General features: G+C 35.6%; 1 protein-coding gene across 1 annotated transcript in view; it reads right to left on the bottom strand.

The window, feature by feature from the left end:
* The window catches only part of LOC135205492 (ubiquitin carboxyl-terminal hydrolase 32-like), a gene marked incomplete in the record, with an annotated part of 352,787 nt that overhangs the window by 34,333 nt on the left and 308,387 nt on the right, over positions 1–10,067 (bottom strand).

Genomic DNA, 10,067 nt, shown 5'->3' on the forward strand with positions numbered 1-10,067 from the left:
TATAAACTAAAATCTTACTATTCACTATAGTATTTTCTTTAATGAATTGATATTATTGCTGTTTACATTAATATTACATTTGAAAATGGTTAATCATTCATTTATCATACAAACAATATACATCTCTGGAGAGAGAAGAGAGAGAGAGAGAGAGAGAGAGAGAGAGAGAGAGAGAGAGAGAGAGAGAGAGAGAGAGAGAGAGTTATCCTTATTTGAAATGGAAAGATTATTGTATTTCTTTAAAATATTATCACATATGAACCTTGTAATTACAGTTATTATTATTTTTATTATTGTTATTATTACCTGAAAATATTATTAAACATATAGTACATGTATCACAAAAATTCTTGTTTCAGAAGAGAGAGAGCGAGAACTGATTGATTGATTGATTGTTTAAAACTGTACCATAGCATCACAACTTAGGTCATCCACGCCGAAATATACTGTTATGTAATCAAAAAATAAAAAATAGATAATAAATGAATAATAAATTTAAAAAATTTCATTTACACTTTACTCTGAAAGGTTATAACTTTTTTTGTAGGATGCCTGCTTCCTCCACAAACCTAAAAATACCACTCGTCTGACTAATAATATTCCTTTCAAGTACCCTGGAGAGAAGGCATTCATCCTCCTCATTATGGCACTCTTAAAATAAATACTCTCTTATGTCATGAAGACTGGGACACTCGACCAGCAAGTGTCACACAGTCAAGAGGAACCAGGCAGTCATCACAGAATGGCTGGGGATGTCCAGGCAGTCATCACAGAATGGCTGGGGATGTCCAGCCATTAAATAACCATGTGTCAGGCGTGTGTAACCAATTCTTAACCCTCTTACGCCGAAGCCCTAAAAATCAAAACCTCTCCTGTATGCCGGTGCCGGTTTGGAGTGAACGCGGAAGCGGAAAAAATAATTTTTTCAAAAAATCACAGCGCGCTTAGTTTTGAAGATTAAGAGTTCATTTTTGGCTCATATTTTTTTCATTGCCTGAAGTTTAGTATACAATCATCAGAAATGAAAAATAATATCATTATCATATGTAAATAATGCGATATATGGTAGCGAAAAAAAAAAATTCATAGATAATTGGTATTCAAATCACGCTGTGCAAAAACGGTCAAAGCTAAACGGAGTTAATTTTTTTTTCGTTGTATTGTACACTAAATTGCAAATCCTTTTGATATATATAAACATAGTAAAACAATAAAAGCAACACCGGAAAAATATTATCACAAAATGATGTACGAATTCGTAACGCGCGACGTAAAAAAATGTTATTTTAAAAAATTCACTGTAATTCTAAATATATTTCTAGAGACTTCCAGTTTGTTTCAAAATTAAGACAAATGATTGAATATTACGATACTGTAAGAGTTTTAGATGAGAATTGCAGATTTCGACCATTTTGGACGAGTTAAATTTGACCGAATGTCGAAATTTTTATATATATATTTTTTTATATGCACATATTTTCAGAGATGAAAAAAAGTCTACAAACCTCCAATTATTTTTTTATTTTGTATTTTTTCATGGAATTTGCGCACATTTTGTATATATGAAACTCTATAAAAAGGCTAATATGAAAAGGAGCAAATATTAGGATAATGCGATGTATGTATTTCGGAGACTTGCGGCGCGAATCGGCGCGCGGAGTGAAGGTAAATAAACATTTTTTTCAAAAATTCACCATAAATCACAATATTGTTTTAGAGACTTCAAATTTGTTTCAAATGAAGAAAAATGATGGAATATTACTAGGCCGTAAGAGTTTTAGCTTACAATTGCGTTTTTCGACTATTTCGGTAGAGTCAAATTTGACCGAACGTGGTTTTTTTTCTATTTATCGTGATTTATAAGCAAATATTTCGAAAAAAGAGAAAAGCAACAACCTTCAATCATTTTTAGTTGTATTCTACATGAAATTGTTTGCACATTTTCATATATAAAACTTTATATAACAGCTAATTTTAAATGGTGCAAACATTTCGACAATCGCACAAAAAAATTCTGAGTTACCGAAGCGAACGTAAGGAAATGTTTTTTTTTTTTTTCATAAATTTACCATAATCGAAATATTGTGCTAGAGACTTCCAAGTCGTTGCAAAATGAAGGCAAATGATTGAATATTACTAGAATATAAGAGTTTTAGCTTACAATTGCGTTTTTCGACCATTTCGGTAGAGTCAAAGTTGACCGAAAGTTGAAATTTTTGCACTTAACGTTATTTATATAAAAATATTTCAAAACTGATAAAAGCTACAACCATGGGTTGTTTTGTTTTTTGATGTATTGTGCATGAAATTGCGCACATTTCCATATATAAAACTTTATGTAACGGCAAATTTAAAAGGGTGCAAACATTAGGACAATCGCACGAAAAAATTTATCGGAAGAGTTATCGCACGAACGTGAGGAAAAAGTTTTTTCATAAATTCACCATAAATCGAAATATTGTGCTAGAGACGTCCAATTTGTTGCAAAATGAAGGCAAATGATAGAATATTTCTATAATATAAGAATTTTAGCTTACAATTGCGTTTCTCGACCATTTCTGTAGAGTCAAAGTTGACCAAAGGTTGAAATTTTTGCACTTATCGTTATTTATATGAAAACTATTTAAACAAAAAACTGATAAAGCTACAATCATGAGTATTTTTTTTTGTTGTATTTACATGAAATTGTGCACATTTCCATATATAATACTTCATGTAAAGGATAATTCAAAATGGTGCAAAAATTATGTCAAAGTGACGAAATAATTTCCGAGATGTGTCACTGATACTTTTTAGTGCGATATGAAAGAAATTCGCGCTTGCGCGCCTGCGTAGCGATTGTAAACAAAACAACGCCTTGATCCGTGAACTCCCAGCATCCCCCAAGGCGCGTGATACAAAAGTTTTTGGCTGGTAGGCCTATAAGTATTTTTCCGCGAATTTTAAAAAAAAACTTTTTTGTTTTGGTACGACGTATGATACGTCCAATCGGCATACGGGAGACATTTTGACTCGACTTTTAATACGTCCAATCGGCGTAAGAGGGTTAAATGGCAAAGGGCTGTTTCCCATCACCTTGACATTTTGCTGTAATTAAAAAGGATTGCTGATCTAGTAATTTCCAACACCTTTTGATTGCTTTCTACAAAATTTTCCCATATATTTCACCATTTCTCTTGGGCTTTTTTGCATGTAACGGAAAAAATCTCTACATGTACAGGCAGTCCCTGGGTTACGACGGGTTCGGCTTACGACGTTCCAAGGTTAAGGTGCTTTTCAATTATATTCATCAGAAATTATTTCCAGGGTTACGATGCATGATCCAGGGTTATGACGCCTACAACGCTCATCTGGTACAAGAAATATGACACCAAAAATGCAAAATAATCAATATTTTAAGGTTTTTATTGATGAAAAATGCAATAAGAATGCAGTTTACATAGTTTTCAATGCACCGAAAGCATTAAAAGTAAGGTTTTCTTAGGATTTTTTACCATATTTTGACTTATGACGATTTTCGGCTTCCAACGCGTCTCAAGAATGGAACCCCCATCGTAACCCGGGGACTGCCTGTAATGCAATATTTCTTTGTGGACCATCATGAAATGCCTTTTTTACTAGCTTATCAGCCTTTTCGTTTCTAGCTACTCCTGTGTGTGCTGGTACCCAGCAGAAGTTTAGGGTTTTCATGTTTTGGTTAACAAAACAACCATTCTAGAATCTCTAAAACCAGAGGGAGTTTTGAATAAAAATTCATGGCTTGAATGGCAATTAGAGAATCTGTGAAAATAGTAAAACTGCTATCTTCACAGAGTAAAATTTCCCTAAGTGAAACTAAAATGGCATATAACTTAGCTGTAAAAATGGAGCAATAATTAGGTAATGATCTGCAGCGTTCAAAATTTAGAAACACTGCTCCATAGCCAACACCAGTATCAGATTTGGAAAAGTTAAGTATATCTTAGTTTTACCAGACCACTGAGCTGATTAACAGCTCTCCTAGGGCTGGCCCGAAGGATTAGATATTTTTACGTGGCTAGGAACCAATTGGTCACCTAGCAATGGGACCTACAGCTTATTGTGGGATCCGAACCACATTACATCAAGAAATGAATTTCTATCACCAGAAATAAATTCCTCTGATTCCGCGTTGGCCGAGCCAGGATTCGAACTTTGGACCACCGGATTGGCAGCCGAGCGCGAAAACCCCTCATCCAGCGAGGAACTATCAGATTTGGAACCATCAATAAATATACAGATATCACTTTCATGCTGAGATGCAGGCTCTAAAAAAGTAAGTCACATCATTTCCTCTGATATTTCTTCTTGGATGAATTGAAGTATTTACAATATGTAATATAAAGTAGCTTCCAAGGTGAAATTACTGAAAACTTGAAAGACAAACATAGGTAATGGTTAAGTTAAACCTGGTCATAATTTCCCATACTCTGAAGGCAAATGGATATGGTATTTTTGAATGATCTCTAAAATAAGGAAAATACATATCTTTAATTTCTGACTGCAACGCTAGCTAAAGAATTTGGAAGTCTCTGGAACCTAATCCAACTTCACACCAGCAAAGTCTGGAAATGGAGATCCAGAGGAAGCTCTCCAGCATCAACCAACATACTTTCAATGGGAGAAGATCTAAAGGCTCCTGTAGAAATCTGAACGCCTGCATGATGAACAGAATAAAGAGCCTTTAATTTATACAGGGGGCAGATGTGAACACTTCGCAACCATAAGCTAACTTTGGTAAAATAATAGCTTTATGTAATCTGAGGAGCTGTGATCAGTCAGCACCCCATGAAGTATGATAATACTCTTAATAGATCTAGTGCCTTTACACATTTTATTTTCAAGTTAGATATATGAGAAGACCAAGTAAGCTTGTTGTCAAATATTGATCCAAGAAATTTGGTTTTTGTTAACAAGGGATTCATTGTCCATTTATAAATAAATCAGAAAAGGGATGGGCTTCTCTTAGGTGACAAAAGTGTACCATTACAGTTTTAGTGATAGAAAATTTGAACCCTCTTTTCTCAGCCCAAGCGACAACTTTGTTAATATTGAGTTGTAATTGTTGCGCTGCTGCTGCCATCTTTGAGGATACAAATGACAGGGAAAAGTCACCCACAAACAGTGTATAGAAAATATCTTTAGAAATTATCTTAGCAATGCCATTAATTGCTAATGCAAATGGGGTGACACTCAGGACACTACCTTGAGGCACTCCTTCTTGGTACTGAACAACCGACATTGTTACTCCAACTTGCCCCATAAATATTTGCGATTTTAAAATGCATTTAATAAAAAGTGGTAGTTCTCTTCTCAAATCACAATCATACAAATCTTGTAAAATTCCATGCCTCCATGTAGTATCATAAGCTTTATACAAATAAAATAAAAAGAATGTAATATGATATTGCTTACTTGCAAAAGCTTCAAAAATAGTTTTCCATTCTTACTAAAACATCTGTAGTAGAGTGCATATTTCTAAAACCACACTGAGCTTGGGAGAGGAGGTTATTGCATTCCAGATACCGCACTAAACGAGTTTTACCATTTTTTCCATAACTTTACAGAGACATGATGTTAAAGCAATAGGACAGTAACTGTTTGCTAACAGCCTGTTAGCAAGCAGTTACCATTCTACTGCTTTACCATCATGTCTCTGTAAAGTTATGGAAAAAATGGTCAATGCTTGTTTATGCATCTTTTCCTGGCTTGGCAAACAGTAGAATTCTTGCTAATTCCCACACTAAAGGAAATAGGTGTTCTCTAAAAATTCTATTTATCATACTAAGGATAAACAACTTAGTACATTCTGGAGAGTATCTTATGGAATATCATCAGGACCAGGAGCTGTGTCTTTAGAATTTTTCAGAGCAGATTCGAACTCTTTCATTGTAAATGGTATATTATATAATTCCTTTTAGAAGGTGTGAAATCTATCCTTTTTTCTTCCTCCCTCCATCGGTATTCTGCATAAGGTTTGTCATCACATTTCTTTGAAACTTCTGCAAAATAACAGGCTAGTTTATCTGCAACAATCTGAGGATCAGCAACCTTGGTATCATTGATTTTTAATACTGGTGGCTTTGATGGGATGTATTTACCTGCTATTTTCCTTACCTTCTTCCATAATAAAGTAAGAGGACTTTTGGCATTTATTGAGCTTACTAATACTGTCCAACAGTTTTTTTGGGATCGCTTAATTTTGAGCCGAAACTGGGCTCTTGCTTTATGATACTGTACTTTGTAGTGACTGCATTTATGTCTTTTATAGCGTGGTTTGGCAACTCTCAGTGCTGTGTGTCTTACGGCATTCATTGTCCCACCATGGAACAGGTTTGTGCACAAAATTACCAGAAGTTTTTGGGACTGATTGAAGGCCTGCTATGCAAAGTAGTATTAATAATTACAATAGCATCATCTATTACTGGAAATTCTTCTGCAGTAGCATCAACAGAACTTTTTTTCATTAAAAATATACCATTTGACTTTTCCTATACAGGTACTCCTCATTTAATGACATACTCGTTTTACGATAACTTTACGACGACAGCATGAAGAGAGAGAGAAAAAAACCATAAAATGAAAGTAAAAACATTGCCAATGGTGGCCAAGAGAAAGGCTATGCAGTGCCAATAATCTGGCCTAGCCTAGGTTTTGAAAACCTTGAAATCTATGGCAAAAACAATAAATAAGGCTTTAATATACTTTGTAAAGAAAAGCTATACAGTTGAACCTCTTAAAGTCGGCATTCTATGGTCTGGGAACTCCCCTGGTTGCTTGATTCAGCTGCCATTAGTTCGTTGCGCAACTGAACGGGTGGTGCGACATTTGTTAACAACTTCAAGACAGCAAAAATTATGCCATATCTCCTTTCTTTTAGTGAGAATAATTCTTAGTAATAAAAAGAAAATGTGTGAATTCTAAGTAATGAAAAATAATGTGTGATGTCAAATATGTTTTTTATATAAACTTGAAAATAAATATATTTTCTTAAATATTCCACTTGAGAAGTCTCTACCAAGTCATGCCTTTTAATCAAAACAATGAGACATTTGCCATGCACCAATTCCTTACTCTTAGTATGCTTGAAAGACTTACATGTCATACAGTTTGATAATTTTTTATACAACTGTGTATTTACATATGTATTAGATTATGTCACCACGAGATCAGATGATACTAAAGATAAAATGCAAGGGTAAATCTTTATCAATGCCAGAAAATGCTTTATCCCCTTAGTGAATAGTTTAGCGTTCACTTTCCTCAATAGATGGCATTGTGCTTTGTTTACATTTTGACAGCAACACTCAAATGACTAAGAAACTAATAGCGATAACTATGAAATACCAAATTTAGAATATGAAAGTCACTATTACATAATGTGCAGATTTTGAGAAGTGTTTAGCACTGTACTGACTTAGTATTGTATTGATTTACCAGTAAGCTAACTCGGGAATGTAGGCTAAATGTGTTAAATAAAGTACACTATTTTCAAGAAAATTATACATTATGAAGTTATAAAATGATGAAGTTAAAATATAGGAGTAATAAAATTATAAAAAGCATTGTCAGAACTTTGCCAAGTAGTATGCTATGTCGGAAACTAGTTCTGTGTATAATATATGACTGAAAATTAATTATATTAGTGGAAATAAAGAGAATAAAGCATTTAACAATTATTATTGATGATAGATGGTTTCCTCTTTGGTTGCTGACTATACCACCTCACATGGGGTCTTGAGCATTCATATCACCTAACATTAAATATGGTGTTGGTAGCTGGTTTAACAGTAAAGTAAAGTCCTCACTAGGATATGCAATAGCAGGTGGTAAATAAACACAGCATATGGTATACTTTCATTCTAAAAATATTTGTATAGCTACTGCTTGCAAGTTAGTTTATATTTGAAAACTGGTATGTGGGATGTCACTGCAGATCATAAGTAGTGCACTCCCATGGTTTCTGTTGTAAGGAATATTTTCTGAATGGTATGGAGAAAATTCATTTGGGCAGGGAATGTTATGATTGCCAAGCATAGTTTCTTGAAGTGCAACACAGATTAGATTAAAGTTATGAATTAATACTTTTAAATTCCATTACTTTATAAGTCCTTGGTAATTCCATTGAATGATGGATGAAACCTTCTTATCTTTTGGGCCCTCTGACATTGAGGTCTGGGAATCTACCAACTTTTTCTCAGAGGGGGAGAGAATTGGTGGAGACTCATCTTTTGCTGATGAGTCCTTTCCTATATAAGAAGATTTAAAGGTGTGGTGCCCAGTCTTTAAAGTGACAGATGCGCTGCAAGGATTTGAAAGAGGAGCTGCTGGCTCCTCTGTCTTAGGCGGTGGGTTTTTTATTGGGGTCCAAGAAGAGGAGCTGCCTGGTTTCCTCTGTCTTAGGTGGTATGTTTTTATTGGAGTCTCCAGAAAGAAGTAATGAAGTGGCTAATAGCCCCTCAGAGGTAGATGGTAAGGCTGCCATTGGCAGCTCTGCGGTTGATGTTGGAAATGGACTCTAAGGTCCATCTAGGGTGGAGGAACTGTTCCTCTTGAGAAGACAATGGCTACGGGATGATGGTCTTAAAGCTGTCTGCTCTAGAGTTTAGGCATTTACTATCAGGGAGTATAATACAATCATCACTTAAAGATCTCGTTTTTCTGTTTGTATGGTATTTTTACATTGCATGGAACCAGTGGTTATTCAGCGACAGGACCAACAGCTTTACGTGACTTTCAAAACTACGTTGAGAGTGAACTTCTACACCAGAAAATCACATCTCTGATGCCTCAATGGAATGCCCAAGAATCGAACTCACGGTCACCGAGGTGGCAGGCCAACACCAATCTGACCACGCCACTGAGGCGCTTGAGATCTCTTGTTCAATTGAGTTCTAGGATTTGAATTATTATTTGATGAATTGTTCTGCATTTCTCTTCTTTTAGTGACTGCAGCAAAGGTGAGAATCCCTGAGTTAAAGCTGCTTGCTACCTTCTTTTTTTGCTTCAAAGAAACTAATACGTTCTTTGGTCTTGACAGCCATTATTTCTTTCAAAAGATACTCTCGCATTTTTTATCTGATGCTGGATGTCTCCTGCACAGTTTCACACATTTTAGGAGCATTACTACATGGTCCATGTGACTCCTGTCCACAGTAAACAAATTTCCACCTCACCCTTTGCTTTCCTACGGCAAGATGTATTTACATAGCCATACATTTGGCAGTGAAAACATTGCTTAGGTGAAGGGATATATGACCTAACTTTAAATTGATACCAAGCCACAGAAAGTATCGTAAGAGAGTTTCAAGGAATCAAACGTTAGTATTAGTAAAGGTTGTGGACAGAGTATTCCATGTTCTTTTTTTCATTATCTCTGACCTCTGTAACATTTTGATCTTTTTAACTCTTTTAATAATTTATCCTTGGAAAATTTCATTAGGGCTTTGGAGAAGGTGACACCTCTGCTCTGATTACAGGTTTTTATAAAGCGAATGGATGAATTCCACAATCCTCTTATAGTCACTTTCTCCCACAAGTGGGAGAAAGTTCTCTTCTGTATTTGGAACTTCGTCCTCCAATGAAGTCTCTCTATCATGATCATCAGATCACAGTAGGGTCAGACAAGAGACAGAACGAACACCAAGACCTCCCAAATCCAAAGGAGGGAAACCCGCTGCTTCCTTACCCTTGGATCCCTGGCCTAACACACCTGGAATTATTTCTGAGCCAACCGCAAATGGTTGCGTAAGAATTTTATCTCCTGTGAGTATGTATTGACTGAACTTCTGAGACGGCCGCAATGTCAACAACAGGGTGCGCCAAATCCGACACGTGCACACCTGGGCCTGAACCACCTGTTCCAAAAATATTCGTTTGCGCAATCCTACCACTAATGACAGACGATGATGTAATCAGTGTGTAAGTAGCATGGACCTGAGTGGACCTCAGGCAAAGCAATCGTTTCTCTTACCGTTACAAACAAGCCTTTCCTATATCGACCTATCATGGCACAAACTCTGACACCTGGCCAGACTGAAAACTTTTAG

This window comes from Macrobrachium nipponense, chromosome 24, assembly GCF_015104395.2.
Source record: "Macrobrachium nipponense isolate FS-2020 chromosome 24, ASM1510439v2, whole genome shotgun sequence".
Classification (NCBI taxonomy): Eukaryota; Metazoa; Arthropoda; class Malacostraca; order Decapoda; family Palaemonidae; genus Macrobrachium; species Macrobrachium nipponense.